This window comes from Pan paniscus, chromosome 1 (genome assembly GCF_029289425.2).
Source record: "Pan paniscus chromosome 1, NHGRI_mPanPan1-v2.0_pri, whole genome shotgun sequence".
In the NCBI taxonomy this organism is placed as follows: Eukaryota; Metazoa; Chordata; class Mammalia; order Primates; family Hominidae; genus Pan; species Pan paniscus.
The window spans coordinates 203,633,130-203,643,699 of NC_073249.2; positions in this window are offsets into that span (position 1 = coordinate 203,633,130).

A 10,570-nucleotide genomic window follows, 5' to 3' on the forward strand; every position below is an offset into this window, starting at 1 on the left:
TCTCCTGTCTTTCCATCTTTTTTGTTCCCCAAGCTAATTGATTTGGCTTTATTTATGAGCCTGTTACAGTAAAGTGTGTGTTGGGAAATATATTGAGGTATAGAGCTATTCTTTGTAGGTACCCTGGTGAGACCGATACAAATATGCCCCTCCCCATAATGGAATACTAATTTTTATTTGATCACTCATTTATAGCAGTTGCTTAAATGTATGTATTTATATGAAGGTATTTTAATTTTTAAGAGCAAAAAAGTTCTAATAAGTTGCCAGATTTCTAATAAATCCAGGTTTATTTGGTGAAAAGATAAGGAAAATGAGTTATGATTCTGTAGTTTTTTTAAAATGAGTTCAGCATAATTGTTTTTCAGGTTTTTTTAGTTACTGGGGTTATTCTGCATAAGAAAGCCCAATGCTTTCTGATAGTAGGAGATAATTTTTCTCTCTTTTGACTTTGAAATCTGACTTAGGAGATGAATTCTTTTTAAAAAGGTCAGCATGCAAAAAAATAAATTATATATTTTAAATTCTAAAAGAGAAGGGACATAAAATTTCACTCCTAGCATAAAGCCATATAATATTATTCTTGAAACTCATTACATCATTTGCCTCCTGCCCATTTGAATATAATCATACCTACGTTTTATTAATTGTGTATTTGTAAAACCAAACCCTTCCAGTAAATACTTGCTATAAGGCTATTGCTTGTCAATTATCAAGGCTTCTAAATATGTTAAAACTTGTCATTTTGATTTTTCAAAGATAATTCTATTATACTGAGCTACCAATATTCTTAAAGAAAACTAACCAAAGTTAATATTAGTGTAGTCCATTATTATGTGGACAATTATTATGTGGAATCTCTTAAGTGAGCAATAAGAAAAAGCCTTATAGAAAGACTACACTGGATTTATAAGTGTGTTTATGTTTCTCTAAGAATGGGAGCTTCTGTTAACTTAGGGGTGGAGTTGTTCTGAGGAAACCAGTAGATTGGATGACTGACTGGAGAATCCAGAATAACAAATCCATTAGCCAGACATGTTTACTTTTTTATTAGAAGTTTGTTGATTAGGTCTTAATTTTCAAATGCAAACACCAAGCTTTAAAAATATTGCATATACAATGTATTGGTCAGCAATTTAATAATATTTAATTTGAAGTTAATTATTGTTAATCCTTCTAGAAAAGTTTTTTTTCTTTAAATAAAAGTACATATATATACTTTTTTATTTAGAGGTTACCAGAAGCTCTGGTTTTGTTTTGTTTTGTTTTTTTGTTTTTTTAATCATTTTCAGATGTTATCCAGAAATCTGCAAGTGTACTTTTCCTGTTTTAACTCCTTCCTTTTATCACCTGACTATCAGGGAAGCGAGGTTGAGGCTGCCCTGACCTGACATGTCATGATGTCGACTTGCTAGGTGGGGTTCGCTGGGGACGATAACCAGTGGAATTGTTGGTAAGAACTTTTTTTTCCTATTTTTTTTTTTATCAGTAGTGGGGCATTAAGTGTGGGAGAATGCCCATATCCTATAAGTGGGCAATTATGTCAGCCTTGTAGAAAAATAGGACTTTAATATTAAATTATTTTGTTCTTAATAGGAACATATAATAACACTTCACTTACTTTTAAATTGGTAGCAGATCAGCAGGAAAGGCCTGCAAGTATGAAGTAATGAAATACTCAGGGTATATTTTAAGTGAGCAAAATAGACACCTTATAATCTTAAAGTCTGTTGGAGAGACAATAAATTTGCTTTAACTGTCATTTCAGTCTAGTATTATATTTTCTATATTTTGTTGGATAGATTAACATATAATGCATCTTAAAGAGATATTTATTGCACACTAATTTTAGTGAAAACAAGAAGACATTGATAGAATGGAGGGCTTAAACACCAAAGATACTATTTTTAAAAATCTTCCAAAGTAATCTTAACACTGTAAAATGAAACTTTAAAAAGTTTTAGCAGTTTGACAATAATGACCTCAATTTAGAGATATGTTGAGACAATGACTTTGGGTCAAGAGGAAATTACATAGCTGAAATATTAAGACCTTGAACATAGCAGAAACATAAACCTATGAACAACTTGTGTTTTGTGTGAAAGCTAGGATAGCTGATAGGATTAGCAGATATTGGTAGAATTAAGAGTCAATATTTAAATTATTGCTAAAGATTAAAATCCCTCATCTTATAGTTTGTAGGGGATTCCATGATGGTAAGGTATAGATTGAAATTAAATTTAGTAACTAGGCATTTCTGACCATACCATATAAAAAATAATTGTAATATGGTATAAACACTGATTAAAAGTAATTATGGATTTTCATGCCTGAAGAACCTTCTCAGTATTCTTACAGCACTGTATCTTCTTTATTGGTTGAGAATATCAGTCTAGAAAGACTTTCCTAGATGTTAAATGTGCTAGTCAGTGTCATGAATATAAACCCTTACTTGTAAGTTTGCTATAGACTAGTTGTACAACACTAGAATGAAATTATGTAATACTTTTAAGAATTGTAGTGATTGCAGGGTTGTGTTAAGGTAACATTTTATGCATGTGTCAGTGACAGAAAGGATCAGGGTATAAAACTTGCACTAAATAGCATGCTCCTTAGGAAGTTTTAAGGTAAGCAGTAGGAATATTCATGTAATTCTGATGAGTTTATGTAAGTTAAGGAAAATGCAATGCCAGTTTGTTGACTTTAAACACTAAAAACAAAATACATTTCGTGGAACCAACAAAGGAGACATTCTGGGGAAAAACTTAAATTGCTCAAATTTAAATAAGGGCTCTCACTTTATATAGTAGATTTGTCAGGATCCCATGAACATTGCTTTTCTTGATTTCTCACATATGAGGGTTGGGCAAAAGGGACTTCTCTAGCCTCTTCGATAACGTAGGTAGACTTGTACTTAGTGAATCCCATTATAATGTTAGGTACTATGTTCTAAGACTATTTCTATAATTGGACTGAAGGCTCCTGCAAACATAAATTGCTGATATGGATATAGTAACATAAGAAATACCAAAATAGGGACATTTGCAAGACCTTTTCCATTTAATCATCAGTTTAATAAAAATCATGCTTTTGGTACAGTGTTCATGTACCATAACTGTATTGGAATATTTGTACGATGTTAAATATTTTTAATAAAATTTAACATGTTCAAAATGTTGTGTTGGTGATTTTGGGTGGGGTGTGATGGGTTTGATTGTGCAAAACAGATTTAGTAGTTATGTGATTGAGGCTTTTGTAGTCAAATGGAGTTTCTGTCTTCAAATTTAGTACTAGATACTGCACCTGTTCTAAGGAAGGTAGTGAAGGAGTAGGATAGTAAAAATGAAAAGGCTGAACTCCCCAGAGATTTATTAAATTGCCAGGAAGCTTGACTGAGGTTAGAACTAGATCTACAGGTGGCAGATAGGAATATTGGCTGTGGCATAACAGGCTGCCATTAGCGTTTTTGTGAGGAAATTGTGGCATTTTGGAAATGATCCTAGAGAATCTACAGAGGTGGGCAAACATAAACACTTGTACAGTGCTTTCAGTAGGCTTTTTATTGCCCCAGTGCCCTTGTGCCCTCGATGTGACATGCCACAAGTGAAGGAGAAGTGGTGAGGGGATTATTTGAGGAAAGCTTTGTTGGACAGTTTGGATACATCATCGGGAGATACTGCCAATTTACAGGAAGTACTGTATAAAGAGTTCTCTCTTTGTGTCTTAAAGTTAATTTTATAAGATTTCCTCTTCTCTTGCAGGTAGCCCTAATACAGTGGTTTTTCTTATGACTTATTTTTCTTGAGGGTGTACTTCGTTTCTCACCAGTCAAAAACATAGAAGTTCTGCAACTCAGAATGGAAATTCACTTGAAGTAATGTGTGATTCCTCTGTAATCAGTGCCGTTAATAGCAAAAAATATTTAAAAGGAAGATGATTGGGACCTAATAGTCTATAAACAAATTGAGTAAGAAAGCATTTAAGAAGGACTAGTAATGTATTCTGCCTTGTTTCTTTCAAATGAAGACTGTTAAACTGAGTTACGGGGAAGAAAAAGTGAATACCCTATTGTTTCAAGGTAATAAAGAGTAGACAGTATACTTCCTTTTGGTTAGTGTTTTCCAGAATTTACTGTTCTTGTTTTGTTATGTTCTTTTTGTTCCAAGATCAAAAGATCACTCACTGAAACAGGAAGGAATGTTCTAACAGCAGAAATATCTAAACTTGGGCATCTTTAGATGTTTGCAGAATGGGAGGTGGAATGAAAGGTGGGGCAGCTCACTGATTTGCGATGTATTTCTTCCAAAAATAAAGGGTTGCTTAAGCTTTAGCTGTACCAAAAGCCCTGAATTTATTTAGTTTAGTTTTAGAAATAACAAGATTTTGTTAGGTATTTTCCTGTGGAGTATATTATATTCACCTAGGGAGATATCTTCTGTCTATAGCTATGAAAAGAAATTAAATTTCTATTTCCTTATAATTGAAAGTTGTAACCAAAATCAAGACCATGTGTAGACATTTCCTCCAGCTCATAAGCAAGAGTAGTGTTTTATTCAGCTGTTTACTTAAAATTCCAAATGGTGACTTTTAGGCCTAGATGTCCATTTGTTAAGAGGCAGGGGGGGCTCTGTGTGGTGGTGGTTCTTGCCGGTAATCCTAGCACTTTGGGAGGCCCAGGTGGGAGGATTGCTTGAGCTCCGGAGTTCAAGATCAGCCTGGGCAACATAGGGAGACCCCATCTCTACAAAAAATCAGAAACTTAGCTGAGCATGGTGGCACACACCTGTAGTCCCAGCCACCGTGGAGGCTGAGGTGGGAGTATTGTTTGGGCCTGGGAGGTAGATGCTGTAGTGAGCTGTGATCCTGCCACTGCACTCTAGCCTGGGTGACAGAGTGAGACCCTGTCTCCAAAAAAAAAAGAGGCAAGAGATTAGATTAGACACAGTTTAGTCATGCCTTTTAAAATAACAGGGAGTTTGATCATTTTAAGATTCTTTCCCATGGGGTAAAGGTGAGGATCAGTATTGTCAAGTATGGTAACGGTGGTGAGAAAAGGAGCTCAGTTTTTAAGTATGTTAAGGGGTAATATTTCCTTAGTTACAAAAATACTGCGTTATTGCAGATCTCAATACTGTTTAATAGAATTTGGAAACATTCCTGTATGCGTGTTCTTGGGAGATTATTCTGTACTTCAGTTAGGAATCCTTTAAGTCTGTGAACTTCAGTTTCAGCCTAGGTTTTTAAGTAGATTAAGCAAAGTTAATACTTTTCTTTTCTTTTTTTTTTTTTTTTTGAGACAGAGTCTCTCTGTGTCGCCCAGACTGTGGCGTGATCTTGGCTCAGTGCAAGCTCCGCCTCCCGGGTTCACGCCATTCTCCTGCCTCAGCCTCCCGAGTAGCTGGGACTATAGGCGCCCGCCACCACACCTGGCTAATTTTGTTTTTGTATTTTTAGTAGAGACAGGGTTTCGCTGTGTTAGCCAGGATGGTCTTGATCTGCTGACCTCGTGATCTGCCCGCCTCAGCCTCCCAAAGTGCTGGGATTACAGGCGTGAGCTGCCGCGCCCAGCCATTAATACGTTTTAAAAGGCCACTATTTTTATCAGCTAAATCACTTTTGAAAATTTTGTGTGTTATGTGTTATACTCAAAATATTATCAAAACATTCTGTTTTCATTTGAACCTATTGATTAGAATGGTGCTTATTTATTTGGCTATTGTTCAAGTACCTGAATTGGCTTGGTCAGAAGGACTTGGGTGTTCTAGCTAGCTGTCGTATAACTAAATATTTTTGGTTAAGTGGTACATGTTTAGCATTGGCTTGTCATTTTGAAATTTTTCCATGCTTCCTGTTAAGAAATAGAACCTTACCAAATTAGTCATATTTAAATATAATCTGTATAGAGTTGGTATGGAAAACGATTTGATCTAAATACAACCAACAATAAGTATTTTCATTGAAACTTCCTTTTAATTGATGAGTAGTAATATGGATGTCTTCATTAGTTGTAATGTCATTTCTATTTTACTTTCCTAAATGTGAAAGAAAAGATGAAAGACCATTTCTTGCACATATCAAATGATTTTGAAGGAATTTCTGGTGATTATTTAAATTTTCTAGTTAAGCTGTCTAGGTCAGAATTCATCATTCAAAAATGCTGCTCAAACTTGAAGTGGGTAGGAATTTCTGGGGATTTTGATTAAGATGCAGATTCTGACTCATTAAATCTGAGATGGGCAAGAGTCTGCATTTCTGACAAGCTCATAGGTGATGCCAGTGTTCCTGACTACACTTTCAGTAGCAGAGTTACAGATTATCCCACATTTTGGGGGATTTTGGAGAATGATCTTAGTAGAAAAGATAACAACAGATGTTTGCAGTGATTTGCCTGGATGTAGTTGGTCTGAGATTTAAAACTATGATAAATGTTGCCACAAATGTTTAATAGTGTTTGGGACCCCAAGGAAAGATTAGGAACATTGTCTGCAAGAAAATGAAATGAATTTAGAAAAACAGGTTTTAATAGTTTCAAGGAATTGCTAGAAAATAATGGGAAGGAATATGCAGAAAAGATCAGGATGCTGAGAAAATGTCATGGCATGTTTATTTAGGAATTAGATCTGAAAACAGTTACATGAGTTATAGAAAAAATAAAAATAACTTAAAGCTCAGAAAGGAAGGATTGATAGGTTACTAAAAATGCCTATATGGTTTTATTTTTGGAATCTGTAACTTTGTCTCCCCAGGAAGGTTTTCACTAGCTAGTTCAAAGTAAATCTTGGGCCAAGTGTGGCGGCTCATTCCTGTAATCCCAGCACTTTTGGAGGCCAGGGCAGGTGGATCACTTGAGGTCAGGCGGGCGTGCACCTGTACCTAGCTACTTGGGAGGCTGAGACAGGAGAATCACTTAAAACCGGGAGGCAGAGGTTGCACTGAGGCGAGATCGCACCACTGCCCTCCAGCCTGGGCGAGAGAGTGAGTCTCTGTCTCAAAAAAACAACCAACTAACCAACACCCCCGCCACCAAAAAAAAAAAAATCAAAGTAAATCTTGGGTAGTAAGTGAAAGCAGACTAATGAAGAAAATTGTTAAAGGTGACTTTTTTTTTTTTTTTTTGAGATGGAGTCTCGCTCTGTCACCGAGGCTGGAGTGCGATGGTGCGATCTTGGCTCACTACAACGTCTGCTTCCCGGGTTCAAGTGATTCTCCTGCCTCAGCCTCCTGAGTAGCTGGGATTACAGGCACATGCCACCATGCCCGGCTAATTTTTGTATTTTTAGTAAGAGATGGGGTTTTGCCATGTTGGTCAGACTGATCTTGAGCTCCTGACCTCGTGAACCCCTCACCTCGGCCTTCCAAAGTGCTGGGATTACAGGCGTGAGCCACTGTGCCAGGCCTAACTTTTTTTTTTTTTTTTTTTTGAGACAGAGCCTAGCTCTGTCGCCCAGGCTGGAGTGTGGTGGCGCGATCTCAGCTAACTGCAACTTTTCTGCCTCCTGAGTTCAAGCGATTCTCTCCCTGCCTCAGCCTCCCGAGTAGCTGGGATTACAGGCACCTGCCACCACGCCCCAACAATTTTTGTATTTTTGGTAGAGATGGGGTTTCACCATGTTGGCCAGGCTGGTCTGAAACTCCTGACCTCAAGTAATCTCGGCCTCCCAAAGTGCTGGGATTACAGGCATTAGCCACCATGCCCAGCCCTAAAGGTGACTTTTTAAAAACAACTTTCAGCCGGGCACTGTCACTCACACCTGTAATCCCAGCACTTTGGGAAGCCGAGGCTGGCGGATCGCCTGAGCTCAGGAGTTCTGGACCACCCTGGGCAACATGGTGAAACTCCGTCTCTACTAAAATACAAAAATTTAGCCAGGCATGGTGGTGCACGCCTGTAGTCCCAGCTGCTCAGGAGGCTGAGGCTTGAGAATCGCTTGAGCCTTGGAGGCGGAGGTTGCAGTGAGCTGAGATCACGCCGCTGTACTACAGCTTGGGCTACAGAGTGAGACCCTGTCTCAAAAAATAAAATAAAGACAATTTTCATAGATCAACAGCTGGGAAATTCTCATGAAGAATAGAGACGACAAATGTATCCATCTTTATATAAAGTTAGGAGCTAGACGGTGATCCCTGAAAACAGTGATTTTTTTTTAAAGTCTGATTTTCAGCTCTAGAATTTTATCTTGAAAAATAAAAATAGTGTAGATGAAGTATGGGTGGAAAACATTCTGCTGTTTCTTTTTTCATGGTGAGCTTTTTTTAAAATGATAGATTAATAACACCTACTATGGTGTAAGTGCTATGTACCATGCTCTGTACTAAGGAGGCATTTTATATTCTGTGTATATCATGTAGTTTACAACCCTGCAAGGTAGGTGATATTTTTCCTACCTACTTTACATATAAGGAACTCAAAGATTGAGGTTAGGTAATTTCATATTTGTGGCTATTGGCCACCTGTCTATGAAGTGGCAAGGCCAGGATTCAAACCCTCTTCTGCCTGACTTAAAGTGTACATTCTTTACTGCTAGATTAGAAAGACCTAATGTGAGGTTAGAACTAAGTGGTAAAGTTTATGTGTACTTAAAAGCTCTTTATGTCTAAAATAAAGCTAACCTAATTAGAATTTAATATAGTTTTGTCTGAAATTAAGGATTACTTAGGCTTTTTTGTTTGTTTTATGTTGATAGTTGTCATTTGTTTTGCTCTTTTTTCATCATTTATAAAAATTTAAGCCAAAACGTACTGGATTTTGGTCTTTAGGAAGCCACTTTTGGGCTGGGCATGGTAGCTCACGCCTGTAATCCCAGCACTTTGGGAGGCCAAGGTGGGAGGATTGCTTGAGCCCAGATGTTCAAGACTGTCCTGGGCAACATGGCGAAACCCCATCTCTACAAAAAATTTAAAAAACTAGCTGGGCATGGTGACACACCTCTGTAGACCCAGACCTGGGAGGCTGAGGTAGGAGGATCACTTGAGGCTGGGAAGTCGAGGTTGTAGTGAGCTGCGATCAGGCCCCTGTACTCCAACTTGGGTGACAGAGTGAGACCCTGTCTCAAAAAAAAAAAAAAAAAAAGTTTTTAACCTAGGTAAACTTAATACTTGTTTGGGAAAGATTGCAGGAGGATCCCTGGAGACCAGCCTCGGCAATATAGTGAGACATCATCTCAAAAAACAAAAACAAAAAGCAAATATTTTAAGCTATCCTATCGCCTAATTTTTAGTTTCAGTCCTATACATTTTTTTTTTTTTTTTGAGACAGGGTCTCACTCTGTTGCCCAGGCTGGAGTGCAGTGGCATGATCTCAGCCCACTGCAACCTCTGCCTTCCAGGTTCAATCGATTATCTTGCCTCAGCCTCCTGAGTAGCTGGGATTCCAGGCGCGTACCACCACACCTGGCTAATTTTAAAATTTATAGTAGAGACAGGTTTCCCCACGTTAGGCAGGCTGGTCTTGAACTCCTTACCTCAGGTGATCCGCCTGCCTCGACCTCCCAAAGTACTGGGATTACAGGCGTGAGCCAGCGCGCTGGGACTTAGTCCTATATTTTTCAAGGCCATTATAGAAGAGTTTGTTAAAAGGTTTACTTATCAGACCTGAGTGTGTGTGTGCATTTGTATGCAAGATACAAAATTACACATAACGGAAGCCACTATGCTGGGCCGTAAAATTGGTGGGTGTAGAGAACCTGCTTTCCATATGTATTCTTATAGGAAATGTTATCTTCTCTGATACAGAAAGAAAGATGGTTTTAAAAACTTTTTTTTTTTTTTTTTTTTAGACGGAGTCTTGCTCTTTTGCCAGGCTGGAGTGCAGTGGCATGATCTCGGCTCACTGCAACCTCTGCCTCCGTGGTTCAAGCGATTCTCCTGCCTGGCCTCCCGAGTAGCTGGGATTACAGGTGCACACCACCATGCCCAGCTAATTTTTTGTGTTTTTAGTAGAGATGGGGTTTCACCATGTTGGCTAGGCTGGTCACAAACTCCTGGTCTCAAGTGATCTGCCCGCCTTAGCCTCCCAAAGTGCTGGGATTATACGGGTGTGAGCCACTGTGCTTGCTTATCTTTTAATCTGGAAAGTAAGTCAAAACAAGGATAAATGTTTCATAAAATTTTTTCAAAAGATTGTAATTGGGCCAGGCATGGTGGCTCATGCCTGTAATCCCAGCACTTTGAGAGGCTGAGGCAGGCAGGTCACTTGAGGTCAGGAGTTTAAGACCAGCCTGGCCAACATGGTGAAACCCCATCTCTACCAAAAAACACAAAAGTTAGCCAAGTGTGGTGGAGTGCACCTGTAGCACCAGCTACTCAGGAGGCTGAGGTGGGAGAATCACTTGAATCTAGGAGGCAGAGGCTGCAGTGAGCTGAGATTGTGCCATTGCCCTCCAGCCTGGATGACAGAGTGAGACCCTGTCTCAAAAAAAAACAAAAAAAAAAAAAAAAAAAAGATTCTGGCTCTGGCAGATTGCTTAAGTGTATATAGATATATGTAGCCTTGAATAAAGAAGTGTGAGTACTCCACTAGCTGAACACTCAACATGAGTTATTCTCAGTATATAACTTATGTGATCTTGCC